Source organism: Rhinopithecus roxellana, chromosome 5 (genome assembly GCF_007565055.1).
Source record: "Rhinopithecus roxellana isolate Shanxi Qingling chromosome 5, ASM756505v1, whole genome shotgun sequence".
NCBI lineage: Eukaryota > Metazoa > Chordata > Mammalia > Primates > Cercopithecidae > Rhinopithecus > Rhinopithecus roxellana.
Window position 1 is genome coordinate 120,338,022 of NC_044553.1, and position 15,256 is coordinate 120,353,277.

A 15,256-nucleotide genomic window follows, 5' to 3' on the forward strand; every position below is an offset into this window, starting at 1 on the left:
ATGCTTGGGAGGTCTTATTGGCATTCCATGGGTAGAGGAGATGTTACTAAATGTCCCACAACACAGCAGGAGAACCCTCCACAAAGAATTGTCTGGCCCAATATATCAATATTGCTGAGGCTGACAAACGCTGGTTTAAATGAATGTCCAGTTGGAAGATGAGTCTTTGTCTTTTTCCTTCTTCTGCATATTGGTCTCCAGATTTTCCATTTCTTCAGTTAGTTTTTGTAACTGTAGATTCTTAAAAGAAATGAGCACTTCATCCATACTTCTAAGGTGTTTTAAAGATGTGTGAAGTTTTCACTTTTTACATCATATTCACATGTGGCTATATGCCCTTTTCAAAGTTTTCTTTATCTTGATCACTTATCAGAGGTGTGACTGTTTTATTATCTTAGTCTTTTGAAAGAATCCTCCTTTAGTGTTATTTTTTAAATTTGGTGGGGTGTTTTTCACATTTTCCTTAAGTCTTCATTATTTCCCCTTTTTGTTTATTTTGCTTTTTCTGGTGTAGTGGATCAATGTAATTTAAATTGCTTTTTAAACAAACATATAAGGGTATACACTTCCTTTGGGTGCTGTTTGACTTTATTGCACAAGTTTTAAAATCTATTTTCTAAATAGTTTGTATTTTCTAAGTCATTTTATTGCAACCTCTGTTCACATTGCTCTTACTATTAAAACTTTCCGTTGGCCAGGCATGGCGGCTCACGCCTGTAATCCCAGTATTTTGGGAGGCTAAGGCAAGTGGATCACCTGAGGTCGGGAGTTTGAGACCAGCCTGACCAACATGGAAATAGCCCATCTCTATGAAAAATACAAGAACTAGCCAGGTGTGATGGTGCATGCCTATAATCCCAGCTACTCGGGAGGCTGAGGCAGGAGAATAGCTTGAACCCAGAAGATAGAGGTTGCAGTGAGCTGAGACCGTGCCACTGCACTCAAGCCTGGATAACAAGAGCGAAACTCTGAAAAAAAAAAACAAAAAACTTTTTATTGTGAGATATGACATGTATTGAAATTATATAAAACATAAGCTTAGTGTAACATATAGTTAGAGTCAGTACTTGGGAACCAACACCTAGCCAGCACCGAGGTGAAGAGAAGGCACATTGCTTGCACCACAGAAACCTTCTGCAGGCTGCTTCCCTATCACCATGCCTCTGTACACTTCATCTTGCCTTATGTTTCTCTAGTGTTATCACTCATGTATGCATCCTTGAACAATACAGTGTAGTGTTGCCTATTGTTTGAACTTTTGAAAATCATACCATATGTATTTTTTCATCTCTTTGTTGTCCTCAACATTGTGTATGAAATTTGTTCCTATTGTGTGTAGCTATAGTTCTTTTGCATTGCTGTATTTACTCCATTGTTTGAAAACACCATACCGTTTATTCCCTTGACTAGATACAGACATGTGGGTTGTTTCCCATGTTATTAGGAAGAGCAAATGCTGCTATGATCATTTTTATCTATATTTAATGGTACCCCTGTGCCAGCATTTCTCTGGGGCACATACTTAGGAGTTGGATGACTGAGGCATGAGGATCAATTTCTTCTTTTACCCAAGACTTATCCAGGAAAAAAAAATTTAAAAAGCATTTTCAGGTGGCTTTTGAGGTATTTTAAGTGCATCAATATGGCCAGAGAATACGGCCTGTGACCTTTCAGCTAGATTGTCAGCAATCATTTAGACTTCACGGTTGGCGTTACTGTTGTCTTTGGTTATTGCTACTTCTTGTATTATGTCTCCTGCTCCCTGCCCCACAAGTATATCCCTGAATAATATCCTGGGTTTTTTTTTCCTAGAAAGAGTTTGTGGGGATGTGTATGGAGTGTGTTCCATGAACTTGCTGTGTGTTATCACTTGTTCAACAAATATTTGACTCTGTATGAAGTACTCCATCCATATCAGTGTGGAGAATCCCGAGGCAAACATACACAGATATGATTCCTGTCTTGATGGAGCTAGATATAGAATTCTGAGGTCATAATTGAGTTTCTTTCCAGGTCTTTACACTTTTATGTTCTGATATTTATTGTTATAGATGGAAAGTCTCATGCCTATCTGATTCGTAGTTCTTTCTGATAGTTAGTATGATTTTCTGTGTAACTGTAAAGTGTGGGGGTTTTAATTTTTTTTTTTTTTTTTTTTTTTTGAGAGGAATTCTTGCTCTGTCACCCAGGCTGGAGTGCAGTGGCACGATCTTGGCTCACTGCAACCTCCACCTGTCAGGTTCAAATGATCCTCCTGCCTCAGCCTCCTGAGTAGCTGGGACTACAAGCATGTGCCACCATGCCTGACTAGATTTTTGTAGTTTCAGTAGAGACAGGGTTTTCACCATGTTAGCCAGGATGGTCGTGATCTCCTGACCTCGTGATCGGCCTGCCTCAGCCTCTCAAAGTGCCAGGATTACAGACATGAGCCACCTTAAATGCTTTGCTGAGTCAAGTCCATTGTGCTCTGGCCCTTCTACAAGTGGTTTTTTTGTTTGTTTGTTTGTTTGTTTTGATTGGATGGTTTTTGGTTGTTTTCTTGTTTGTTTGTTTTGGTTTGGGGGTCTTATTTTTACCTTCTAGAATTGTCTTTTGCATTGTAATCTGTTTTGTATTTTGTGGATACAGTATCTTCTCAATTACTGCTAAAGATTCCAATTAGGTTTCACAATTCTTTTTATTTCCTTCATTAGCAGTGCTTCAGGTCATTTGTGCTTCTTTGACTTGGCACCTTCCTTTCAGGTTGCTAATTTTCTTCAACTCTCTGATGATACATGGTTATCTGTTCATTTAGACATGAGGTACACCTTTGAGCAGTATCAGTTGTTATGAATGTCTTCAGAATTGTCACTCTTTTCTGCTGTGGCCTCCCCCTCCTGGTTTGCAGACCTGTGCTCTTCCTGTGGCATGAGGATGGGGAGGTGCTGGCCGGTGAGCTTTCCAGATTTTGAACTAAAAGGTCTGGATTCTAACCTGAACTGGCCTTAATGGTTAAAGATGCATTTATATACTATGTCCTAACCAGGAAGCTTATCTTTTGAACTTTGCCCAAACTGGGTATGAAGGCCCTTCCTAAAAATTCATTACATTCATTTCTGAACTTGATAATTGTAATTTGTGTTAATTGGTAAATTGTGTCTTGTAGAGAGATATTTGATAGTAAATTACATGCTTTTAAAAAGAAAATTTGCTTTATAGTGAGGTGGTAATCATTTCAAATTCTTAGTTTTGGGAAGTGTCTACTATAGGTAACATATCTGACCTTTTAAAATGTAAAGAAATTGAATTTATGTAATGATTCAGGCTTTTCAAAGTTACAAAGATAGCTGTTTTAAGAAGTTGATAGTTTGGGACATTTATTTTAAACAAAGTAAGCCTTTGATCTTATGCACATAGCCATATAAGTAAAAGGTTTCCTTATTTTAAATTAGATTACATTTTAAAGATTTTTTCATTTTTGCTTTATATTTGACTGATTGCTTTTCTTTATTCTGAAAGCATCCATTAAGTTAAATTGTTCAAAATCATTTCGTTTTGAAAAGCTGAGAACTGTTGTTTGTCAAATCAAAGTTGGATTTAAAAATGCACATTTTAATTTTAATAAGCTCTCTGGTAGTGGGACTGCAGTGACAGATGGTTGGGAGTTTGTCCCTAAAGCTATGACACCAGTCTTCTAATGTGCATATTTGTTCCGTGTAGCCCTGGAAGATTCTTTCTCTATTTTTGAATGGAACAAAAGAAGAAGTGACTTCAAAGAAGAGGAAGAAGAGATGGCTGAAGTAGGTATATTATATAAGAATAACATTTTGGCCAGGCCAGGTGGCTCATGCCTGTAACCCCAGCACTACGGGAGGCCAAGGCGGGCAGATCACCTGAGGTCAGGAGTTTGAGACCAGCCTGGCCAAAGTGGCAAAACTCTGTCTCTACTAAAAGTACAAAAATTAGCTGGGCGTGGTGGCAGGCACCTGCAATCTCAGCTACTCAGGAGGCTGGGGCAGGAGAATGGTTTGAACCCGGGATGGGGAGGTTGCATTGAGCCAAGATCATGACACTGCACTCCTGTCTGGGTGACAAGAGCGACACTGTGTCTCAAAAAAAAGAAAAAACCATAAATATCTTCAGTTTTGAACATTTGAGTAATTCTCTAATCTCCTTCATAAATAACTACTAATGTGGCATAATTGAAAGCACATCATATTTGGAATACAATTTAATTTATAAATTCTGGCTTTACCTCTAACTCATGATATGCCTTTGAGCAAATTTTTTATCTGAATTCTTGGATTTGATTTTCTGGAAAACAAAAGCTCTTAACTTTTAGCACTAAAATTATATTTTATACCAATCAGTACTTAACATGTATTTGGTTATTTTTTGGAAGAGAAACTACTGAGTTTAAAAAATTTTATGCTTGCATAAAAGGGGAATTTGAACATACTTTATGGACTGCTTGCCAGAAGTAGTGAAACTGTCTCTTGTTGAAAGCTCATTCAAAGAAATGTGTCTTAGTCTGTTTTATAGTGTTTTAACAAAATAAGAGAGAGTGAGTAATTTATAAAGAACAGTCCTTTCTTTTCTGACAGTTCTGGAGTCTGGGAAATCCAAGATGAAAATATCAACATTTGGTGTCTCAGGGCCTTCTTGTTGCATCCTCACATAGTAGCAGGCAGAAGGGCAGGAGAGCAAGCTAGTCCAACGTGTGAAGCCTCATTCATAAGGGCCTTAATCCCATGAAGGAGGAAGGAGCCTTCTTGGCCTAATAACCTCTTAAAAGTCCTACCTCTTAATATCATCACATTGGCAACACTTGAATTTTGGAGGGAATACATTCAAACAGTAGCAAATTTAGTACAGCAAATTCCAAAGACATTGAGCCTAGGCCAGTTGTCAGTCATGGGTATAATTTTAGATGTTTTCAGGCTCTGAAGTTTTGCATTTAAATTTAAACTTTGGAACAAAGATCTATGTCTCTGCATTGACCAAATAGAATATATGTGAATTCCATGGTCTTGATTGTTTTAAAAGACTTTTTTCTGTTTGGGGTCTTATAATTAATTTAGGATTCCATTTTCTTAGTTTGGAAGTTATTAATCTAAAACATACTTTAGAGTGCTTCAGAACTAACAAAGTAGTGTTTTAGGCTTCTTTTTTTTTTTTTTTTTTTTTTTGAGACGGAGTCTTGCTCTGCTGCCCAGGCTGGAGTGCTGTGGCCGGCTCTCGGCTCACTGCAAGCTCCACCTCCCGGGTTCACGCCATTCTCCTGTCTCAGCCTCCCGAGCAGCTGGGACTACAGGCGCCCGCCTCGTCGCCCGGCTAGTTTTTTGTATTTTTTAGTAGAGACGGGGTTTCACCGTATTAGCCAGGATGGTCTCGATCTCCTGACCTCATGATCCGCCCGTCTCGGCCTCCCAAAGTGCTGGGATTACAGGCTTGAGCCACCGCGCCCGGCCTAGGCTTCTTTTTGTTTGTTTTCTGAGAGAGGGTTTTACTGTCACAGAGGCTGGAGGGCAGTAGCGCAGTCACGGCTCACTATAACCTTGAACTCCCGGATTCAAGTGATCCTTCTGAGTAGCTGGGACTACAGTCTCGTGCCCCATGTCCAGCTCATTTCTTTTTCACTTTTTGTAGAGTTTGAGTCTCGCTCTGTTGCCCAGGCTGGTCTTGAACTCCTGGCCTCAAGTGATCCACCACCTCGGCCTCCCGAAGTGCTGGGATTACAGGTGTGTGCCACTGTGACTGGCTGTAGGCTTGTTTTATGAGTCTGGGAGTAAAATACTTCTTTAAATTGTCCAATTACAAGGAGAGTTTGTTTTAATGTTTTTATTCAGTTTAGCTTAGGTAGAATAAACTTCATGGAAACATTAAACCTTTTCCATGAGTCAGACATCCATTGTGCTAAGGTTCATGAACCCTTTCATTTCCCCTTCACAAGTTAATAAACAACGGACTGCCCCTTTGAGGGAAATCTACAAAGGTAGGAGACTGAACTTTGGAGATGTCAGATTAGGACAGGTGAAAAGCAGATATTCTAGGCTCCTAAAATAACGTGGGAACAGCCCAGAGCAATTTTGGACGTGGTGTGTTTGGGCGTATTGGATGCTTTTCTTTTGAGAAGGAAGGTTGATGTGTTGAAGTCATGGAAAACAAGATTGTCCAGAAAAGGAAGATGGTTAAAAGTCTTGAATTTGAAAATGGAACATTTCTATTTGTTGTGTTTGTTGATAAGAAGGCCTTAAGCAGGGAATCGTGTGCTCATAATATTGTTTTAGAAAGATATGTTGAATTCTGTTTGGGATGTGCTGACTAATACTTAGGTGGAGAAGTTTTGTGGATGGGAACATGACTGAGATTAAAGACACAGGAGGAAATACAGGCCAAAAGCATTTGTGAGCATTGTAGGGAAAACAAGTGTAGGATGGAAGATCAGAGCTGAAAAGTGCACACAGGGAGAAGGGAGCTCCATGAAGTACAGAGTCATGGGCAGAGTTTGAGTGCAGGTAGTCAGTAATCTGGTCTAGAAATCGGGTAATTAGCCAGCTTGGAGGGAAAAAATCGAGATAAATATAAACTACTCCTTTAGAGATTTTGGCAATTGAAGTAGAAAAATAACATAATTGAAAAAAGTTAGGATTTAAACAATTCTGCATATATTTGTATATATGTAAGAACAGATAGTATGGGAAAGGAGGGAGCAGAATGATGTGAATAAAGATTTTGTTCTACGGGGTATTATTCAAATTCTTTTAAAAGTATTCTTAGTTTTTTTGTTTTTTTTTTTTTTGAGATGGAGTCTTGCTCTGTCACCCAGGCTGGAGTGCAGTGGCTGGATCTCAGCTCACTGCAAGCTCCTCTTCTTGGGTTCATGCCATTCTCCTGCCTCAGCCTCCCGAGTAGCTGGGACTACAGGCGCCCACCACCTCGCCCGGCTAGTTTTTTGTATTTTTTAGTAGAGACAGGGTTTCACCGTGTTAGCCAGGATGGTCTCGATCTCCTGACCTCGTGATCCACCCGTCTCGGCCTCCCAAAGTGCTGGGATTACAGGCTTGAGCCACCGCGCCCGGCCAAGTATTCTTAGTTTTTCAGATAGGGTCGCTGTCACCCAGGCTGGAGTGCAGTGGCGTGATCATAGCTTACTGCAGCCTCAAACTTCTGGGCCCAAACGATCCTTCTATTTCAGCCTCCTGAGCACCTGAGATCAAATGCTTTTTTTAAATTACTTTTAAGTTGTTAACATCAATAGATGCTTCCTACATAAAACCGTAAACCTGGAAATTAGGGGAAGCACCAAATCTCTCCAGAGATAATAACTAAAATTAATTGAAATTAACATTTCAATATGAGTTCTACTGGTCTTTTTCTGTGCTCATTTCAGCATAATTGAAATTCTTTCTATTCCTTTGTGTATTCCATTTTTCATTTCAAAGTTTTTCAATACAGGAGAAATGATGCTGTGTTGGTATTTCAGTGGCCTCTTAATAGTTCATGGACTTGAGTTAACTGTTTTGCTATGTTTGCACATGCAGATTTTGTGTTTGTTTTTTTTTTTTGTGGTTGCAAGGTTGGAATTGGTATCCTCATGCCTCAATTTGTGCTTACGTCTTAGACTAGTTTCTTCTAATACAATTCTAGAAGTTGAGTTTCTGGAACAAACTATGAACAGTTAAGGTTCTTGACACCTGCTGCCAAACTGTTTCAAAGGTTCCTCTTAAGAGGAGATTTAAAAGATGGCTTGGCCGGGCGTGGTGTCTCATGCTGGTAATCCCAGCACTTTGGGAGGCTGAGGTGGGCAGATCACTTGATGTCAGAAGTTTGAGACCATCCTGGCCAACATGGTGAAGCCCTGTCTCTCCTAAAAATACAAAGAAATTAGCTGGGCGTGGTGGTGTACATCTGTAATCCCAGCTACCCAGGAGACTGAGGCATGAGAATCACTTGAACCTGGGGGGCAGAGGTTACAGTGAGCAGAGATCACCCCACTATACTCCTGCCTGAGTGACAGAGTGAGACTCTGTCTTCAAAAAAAATAAAAGAAGATAAGTTAAATAAAGAAGTGAATAAATTAATGATGGTCTATTTCATACTAGTTGTGACTTTGTAAAGCTTTTAAATCTGCTTTACCTAGAGTCTAGCTTTTAAAGAAAATACAGGATATAAAAGGTGGGAGCCTCTTGAATGGAATGTGGGGCTTTTTCTCTCTTCCCATAGGATAGATATATTCTGTTTCTTGTTCCCCATTGAGTCAAGAATAATTGAACTTTTGGCATAAGAAACTGCTGAAGAAATATCCGTTGAATAACCTAATATTTCTCTTCTTTTTGCAGGATATAGAAGACTTAGATCACTATGAGATGAAAGAAGAGCCTGTGAGTGGGAAACAGTTGGAAGATGAAGGACTGAAAAAGAAAATTGGGCAATATTAGAGAAAATTAGGAAGACTGAAAGGTACCATTTAAATGTGGAAGCGTGTATAAATATCTGGAGCCTGGACCTTTTGGTTAAGTAATTATAGTTAATACCAGGCAATTCATGAACATGCCAATCTCAGCTGCTCTCCTCCTCCATTCCTGAGTTAGTGGTGGATTCAGTCATATGGTTATTGGTTTTGAGACAGGGTCTTGCTCTGTCACCTGGGCTAGAGTGCAGTGGCACAATCATAGTTCACTGTAACTAGCCTTTATCTCCAAGGTTCCAGCGGTCCTCCTGCCTCAGCCTCCCAAGTGTCTCAGACTATAGGCATGTGCCACCACACCAAGCTAATTTTTTTGATTTTTAGTAGAGATGGAGTCTCACTGTGTTGACCATGCTGGTCTTGAACACCTGAGTTCAAGCAGTCCTACTACCTTGCCCTGACCAAGTGCTGGGATTACAGACATGAGCCACCATGCCTAGCCACACTCATATGATTTGTTGCCCAAGGTTATCTTTCTCATCTATGAATACCACTTTTTATCCTGTTCATCTGCTCTTCACATCCTGGAACCACCTGCTGATCCCTGTATGTGCTCCTTTCCAGCTTGTCTATGCTGTTTTGTCTGCTGACCTTCCTTCTGTGGCATCTGTACATTCAAATTCATTCTTTCCTACAAAGCACAGCTCAAATTATTTCTCCTTCATGAAGCTGACTTTGATCTATCCTGCTCTGACCAGACCGAAAGTAATGTTTCTCTTTTGACTTTACATCTCTTTATGTGAAGCAGCAGGATGGGAAAGGAACACTGAGTTTGGTGACAAACACCCCTTGTATGGTTTCACTTTTCTCAACTCTAAAATATGGATAGACAGTACATATCTTTTGGATAGTTGCTATGAAAAATAAATTAAAATGATACATGTATACACATAAAATGCTTAGACAGTGTAGGGAAACATCAGATGTTTTTCTGAACACTTACTGCTTCCTGTCTTGTATTAGAGCTATTTACTGACCCCACAATATCCGAGGACCAGTTACTTTGTCTTGGGTACAGGTTCTCCAAAACAGGGAATGAATTGTTAGCCAAGTACATGCCAAATGTTGAAATCAGATAGCTAACTCTCCCTCCTTCAATCGTATTTATATATTAACTTAATAGGTAGTTTTTCATACAGCAAAGAAATTTAGTTAATCCCCCATATTTTGATTATTTACAAAACTAAGACTGTAGCATTTGAATTAATGTCACTGTACTTTCTGTGTCTTGTGATCAATTCCAGTTTGAGTTATCTTCAAAAGAAGTATAAATTATTGAACACTTTTGCATGACCGATACTATGCTAAATACTTTATAGATCTTTTCATTTAGTCATCATAGCCACTGTGTGAAATAGGTACTCTTGATATGTTAGAGATAGGAAAAACTTCTCATATTTTATAGATACGAAATGAGTTCATGGTTACATAGCTAGGAAGTAATATTTTTATCAACTTGATTTTTTGTGCCCTTCAAAGTCTAGCGCAGTCTTTAAAACCTTTAGTTTCACATGACCAAAAAGTAGTTTCGTTTCTGTTTAGTCTTAGGATAAGATATCGATGTGTTTTCATCATTACAGAAGTCCCTGCACTGAAAAACTGAAACCAGTTGCATGTAGGCACACATGGTTCTCAGTGTCTAATGTGTGAACTAGACCATCTGTGTAATATTCTTGCTTGTAGTCTTATGAATGGAAGCCTATTTTAGTTAATAATGTCACCTTGAGTGTCCTTAGTATTTTCAAAAATTGCTGGGGTTTGGAATACGCTCATACTAAATTCTAGGCTATCATGGAGTCCATGGTGGTATGAACATGTTGGCTAGAGGTTTTTAGGTGATAAGAAAAAGGAAATGAACCACTTGTGTCTAGTTTTATATTCTCTTGAAACTTCATAATTCTTCATTTAATTGTACTTTTTTTTCACTCTTAGATTGTTGAGTAGTGATCAATTTTTACTGTAATCTTTTTCTTTTTTCTTTTCTTTTTTTTTTTTCTTTTGAGATGGAGCCTTGCTCTGTGGCCCAGGCCATGGTGCAGTGGCACCATCTCAGCTCACTACCACCTCCACCTTGCAGGTTCAACTGATCATCTTGCCTCAGCTTCCTGAGCACCTGGGACTACAGGCACGTGCAAGCACACCTGGCAGACTTTTGTAATTTTTTAGTAGAGATGTGGTTTCATCCTGATGGCCAGGTTGATTTCAAACTCTTGGCCTCAAGTGATCCACCTGCCTCAGCCTCCCAAAGTGCTGGGATTATAGGTGTGAACCACCGTGCCTGGCTACTGTAATCTTTTAGAGCAGGTTGAAATACCTCAAATCTTTACATGAGTTGATTCAGTCGACCCTGGTAAACAGCGGCCTTTCTGTTTCAGCCTGCAGTGTCTGGGCCAGTGCAAGCTTCAGACAGACTTATGAAAGGGCTCAGGGACATATACAGATCACAGAGTTATAAGACAGGTAAGGATCTCTAAATCCCTACTCTTCTTACTGTTCTTTTGTTCTTTTCTCTTGTCAGATTATAAATGTCATTTCTTAAAACTGGACAGAAATGGAAATATTTACTAGCTTTATTTTGTGAAACTCGAATGCAATCAAGTTCCAAAAGATGTAGGGGATAAGATAGGATGAGTATGCTATTGGTTTTGTAGGCCTGTTGGAATTCTTTTTGTCATCTTCCTGATAGAGTGAACATTTACATGATTTTTATCTTCTGTCAAAAAGCTTGAGCAATATTGCTTGATAAGTAAATAAGAGTAATACATTTCATTCTACAGAGAATGATTACCAAGTTGATTTTTGTGATTTTTCCCCCAGTTTTGAAAGCAACATAATCAACTCTTATTGTGGAGGTAGTTATGTTATTACTTTTAAAATATGTAGGTGGAGTACACCTGTAGTCCCAGTTACCAGGGTTGGTGGGAGGCTGAGGCAGGAAGATCTTTTGAGCGTGGAGAAGTCAAGGCTGCAATGAGCTGTGATTGCACCATCATATTCCAGCCTGGGTGACAGAGTGAGACACCTGCCTCATAAAACAAAACTAAGGGGGAGTGAGGGGTGGGATACATATTGGATATGTGTATATAGGACCGTCGTAGAAACATGCTGTTTTTTAGTGATTTAAATTTTGATGGTTCCGTCTATGGCAAATTTTCCTCCTTGAACAGCTTGGCTAGTAATACAAGTTTAGGAAAGCATATTAAACTTCTTTTGAATTCTTGAGAAAATTATATACATGTGCCTGTTTTCCTTTAGAATGACTGCAAACTCTGAAGCCCCTTATTAGATTAGATTTAGGCTATATGATCTCTTTGGGACTTATTCTACAGGAGCTGGAAGCTATAGTGGCCTCCAGTTTTCCCGGGGATATAGAGCAGCTTAAGATATCCTCTTTCTGGAACTTACCCTAGGTGCTCTATTTTAGCTTTCAGATTGGTTCATTTTTGAGTTAGTACAAGTAATAATAATAATAATAGTCTTTCTGTTTGAATTGTTTTTTTGTTTTGTACATCTCAAGGTTGACCCTGATAGTCCTTTGCACAGTGATCTTCAGATCTTAAAAGAAAAACAAGGGATAGGAGACATTTTGCTTATCTTTTAAGGTAAGAAAATTGTTATGAGACTCTATATCCTTCTAATGAGGGTGTATATTTGTCCAAGTGTTTTGGAAAACAGTTTGGCAAAGTGGAAGATACTCATACCCTATGGTTCAGGAATCTTGTGGACATATACTCCACAAGAAATGAGTACATAGGTGCCAGGAGACACAGGAATGTTCAGAGCAGCATCATTTATAATAGCCCCAAACAGAGAAGAACTCAAATGTTCATTCCAATAAACTGGAGAATTGTGGTATTCATAAAATGGCTTACAGCTATGTGGGACGAGATGGGCAGATCTTGAACACTACGTTGAGCAAAAGAGACCAGACCCTCAAAACTTATTTTGTACAATTTCCTCTATACAGAGTTCAAAAATAGGCAAAACCAATGTTAGTTAGGGCATACATTCTTAGTGGAGGCAATGTCGCCTTCAGTGGAGTGAAAATCGGTCCTTAGAGTGAAAGAAAGTCTTACCTATTGTAATGGTCTGCTGCCCTCCAAGGAGCCATAGAACATAAATGAGAAGAAAACTGAGAAACACTTATTTATGGATTCATAGTTGGGCAGTAAAACTATCAAGAAAAAAGAGGTGATTACACACAGGGTAGGGTAAGGAGTCCATCTAGGTGGGAGGTAGAGAGGTGTGAACTGAAAGGTACATCTGTGGGCTTCTTGGATACTGGCTGTAATGTATTTCTGGACCAGGGTTGGTGGTTACATGGACAAATAATTTAGAATAACTCATTAAGGTCTACTTTCAGGTATATTTTGTGTACTTTTCTGAACATGTTATATTTAATAAAGTATATTTATGATACTAAAAATAAAGGTTAAAAATGAATAACAAGAAAATCTAGAAAAAATGTTAATGATCTAATATGGAATCTGGATAAGATGTAATGGTTTAAAATCTATGGCTATATGAAGTATTTTGATGAAAAAACAGACATGCAGTTTTACTGAAATTTGTATTGCTTCTTTTTTGTGATTGGAAGTCTTGCAGAAGTGGGATAAAGGTCACAGTTTGCTAGGTTAGTTATGAAATGTTCTGTAGACCCTCAAAATATGACTAATTTAAAGTAACTTGAGGATTTTCAAACATTCAGCTGACTAATTCCATTATGTGACATAATCCACATTATGGTGATTAAAATCTGAATATCTCCAGCCCTTACTTTGATCATTTCTATGGTTGAGATAGTAATAGTTGCATTTAGGGTAAAAATATGAGTGACTACTTCAGACTACAGAACTCTCCAGAAGAGTTTTGTTGTTGTAGTTATTTTTTCAGTTGTATTTCCTTTACATGCTTATGTATGTGTTTTGGGGGCTAACATCCTGTTAAGAATAGTTCTGTATACTCAGAATACATATTAACTGTGGTGTTGATACTACAGAATAGTTATCTGGACATGATATCCATCTGTGAAAGCTCAGAGAAACAAAAGCGCGGGGGGGAAAAGAAACCCTTAGTATTACATATGGATGTGCTGAGCTCATTTTGAGTTTCCCCACAAAGAAATATTGGTTTTATTATTTACTTAATTAATTTTATTGAGACAGGATCTTGCTCTGTTGCCCCAGGATGGAGTGAGTGGTGCAATCACTGCTCACTGCAACCTCTGCCTCCCAGGCTCAAGCCATCCTCCCACCTCAGCCTCTTGAGTAGCTGAGACCGCAGGTGTATGCCACCACACCAAGCAAATGTTTGCATTTTTGATAGAGACAGGGTTTCATCATGTTGCTCATGTTGGTCTCAAACTCCCTGGCTAAAACGATCCACCCCGCTCAGACTCACAAAGTATTAGGATTATGGGTCTGAGCCACCTTGCCCAGCCCAATATTGTTTGCTAAAATTTTGTATTTATTTACCTATCTTTTAATTTTGCTTTTCTGTTTTAATTTTTAAATTTCTATTTTTTTCAATATTGTGTTTTAAGAGTTTACTTACCCGACGCCTGCAGCCAAATTTTTGCCATATCTCCCCAAGTGTTCTGTGAGTGCTAATATAGCGGAATGTTAATAGATATTTGTTTTGTGGGGATTGCAAGGTTTGGGGGAAACCAGGTTCAAAATGTCTTGTACCAAAGGACTTCCTGGAGCCTTATTGCCATTTTCTATTTTTCCCAAATTCATTTACTAGTGCTGCTGACAGCATCTCAGAGGATGCTCTCCTCTGGCTTACTCTCTGGGAAATGCTGCTCTGTTGGAAATCCGGAGTTCTGAGTGATTCCCATGTGTTTTCTGCTGCAGAGCAGGACATGCTGAAGTGATTCCTTCATGAGCAGATGTTAGAAGTCTCCTTTTGACAGCTTGTTACAAAGTTGATCACAAATATACTATTACAGTGAGTGGAAGTCCCAGGTTGGGTGTGAAGCAGAGTTGTTTAGAATTGTGTACCGTTTTGTTACCTTTAAAGCTTCTCTAGGCTGCTTTGGTTTCGGCAAGAAAATGATATAAAAAGTACTTCTCTTGGCATAAAACCTCATGGTCAGTTTTGGAAGTTCAGAGTTAGGTAACCCAGCCAAATACTATGTATGTAAAATAAACACAAGACTGATAAATAGTAAATATTTAACCTTTGTGTCTCTTACTCACTACACCAGCCTTTTACTAGCCTCCAAGACATAGTTCTTTTGTTTTTCATGGTTGAATGTTAAAATGCCTTTTTAATGATGCCCTTACTGAATGGGGAGAAAAGACATAAGTATTCTGCTGTGGTTTTATGCGCTGGTTTATAAAATTGTGTATGTTGACTCAATATTCCCATAAGCATAGGAAAGGAAAACGGGTCATTTTTTGTTCAGAATTTGAGGGGGAAAAAATGATCAAGGAAAGGATTTGGATAAAAATCTGCAAATTCAGGATGAATGTAATTAAAACATTTTAAAATGTGATTTTAAAATGGACCAGTATAGCTTTTCAACATTTTGTTGTAAGAATTCCAAGAATGTAAGTGTATGATCTTAGTATGTCACCTAGAATTGAGACAAATACATGAAGTTATGAGTCATGCCATTTTCAGTTTTAAAATCTCTCACATAGTTTCTTCATTGATTCTTTTTTGCCACAGTGTGTTATGGTTCTCATTATTTGGATGAATAATTTGAACAATAAGTCAGCTTATGACCTGCCCAAATAAATCTTCTGATTCCTAGTAAAGTGTTTTTCATTATACCAAATACCAGCTGTATAAGAGGAAATT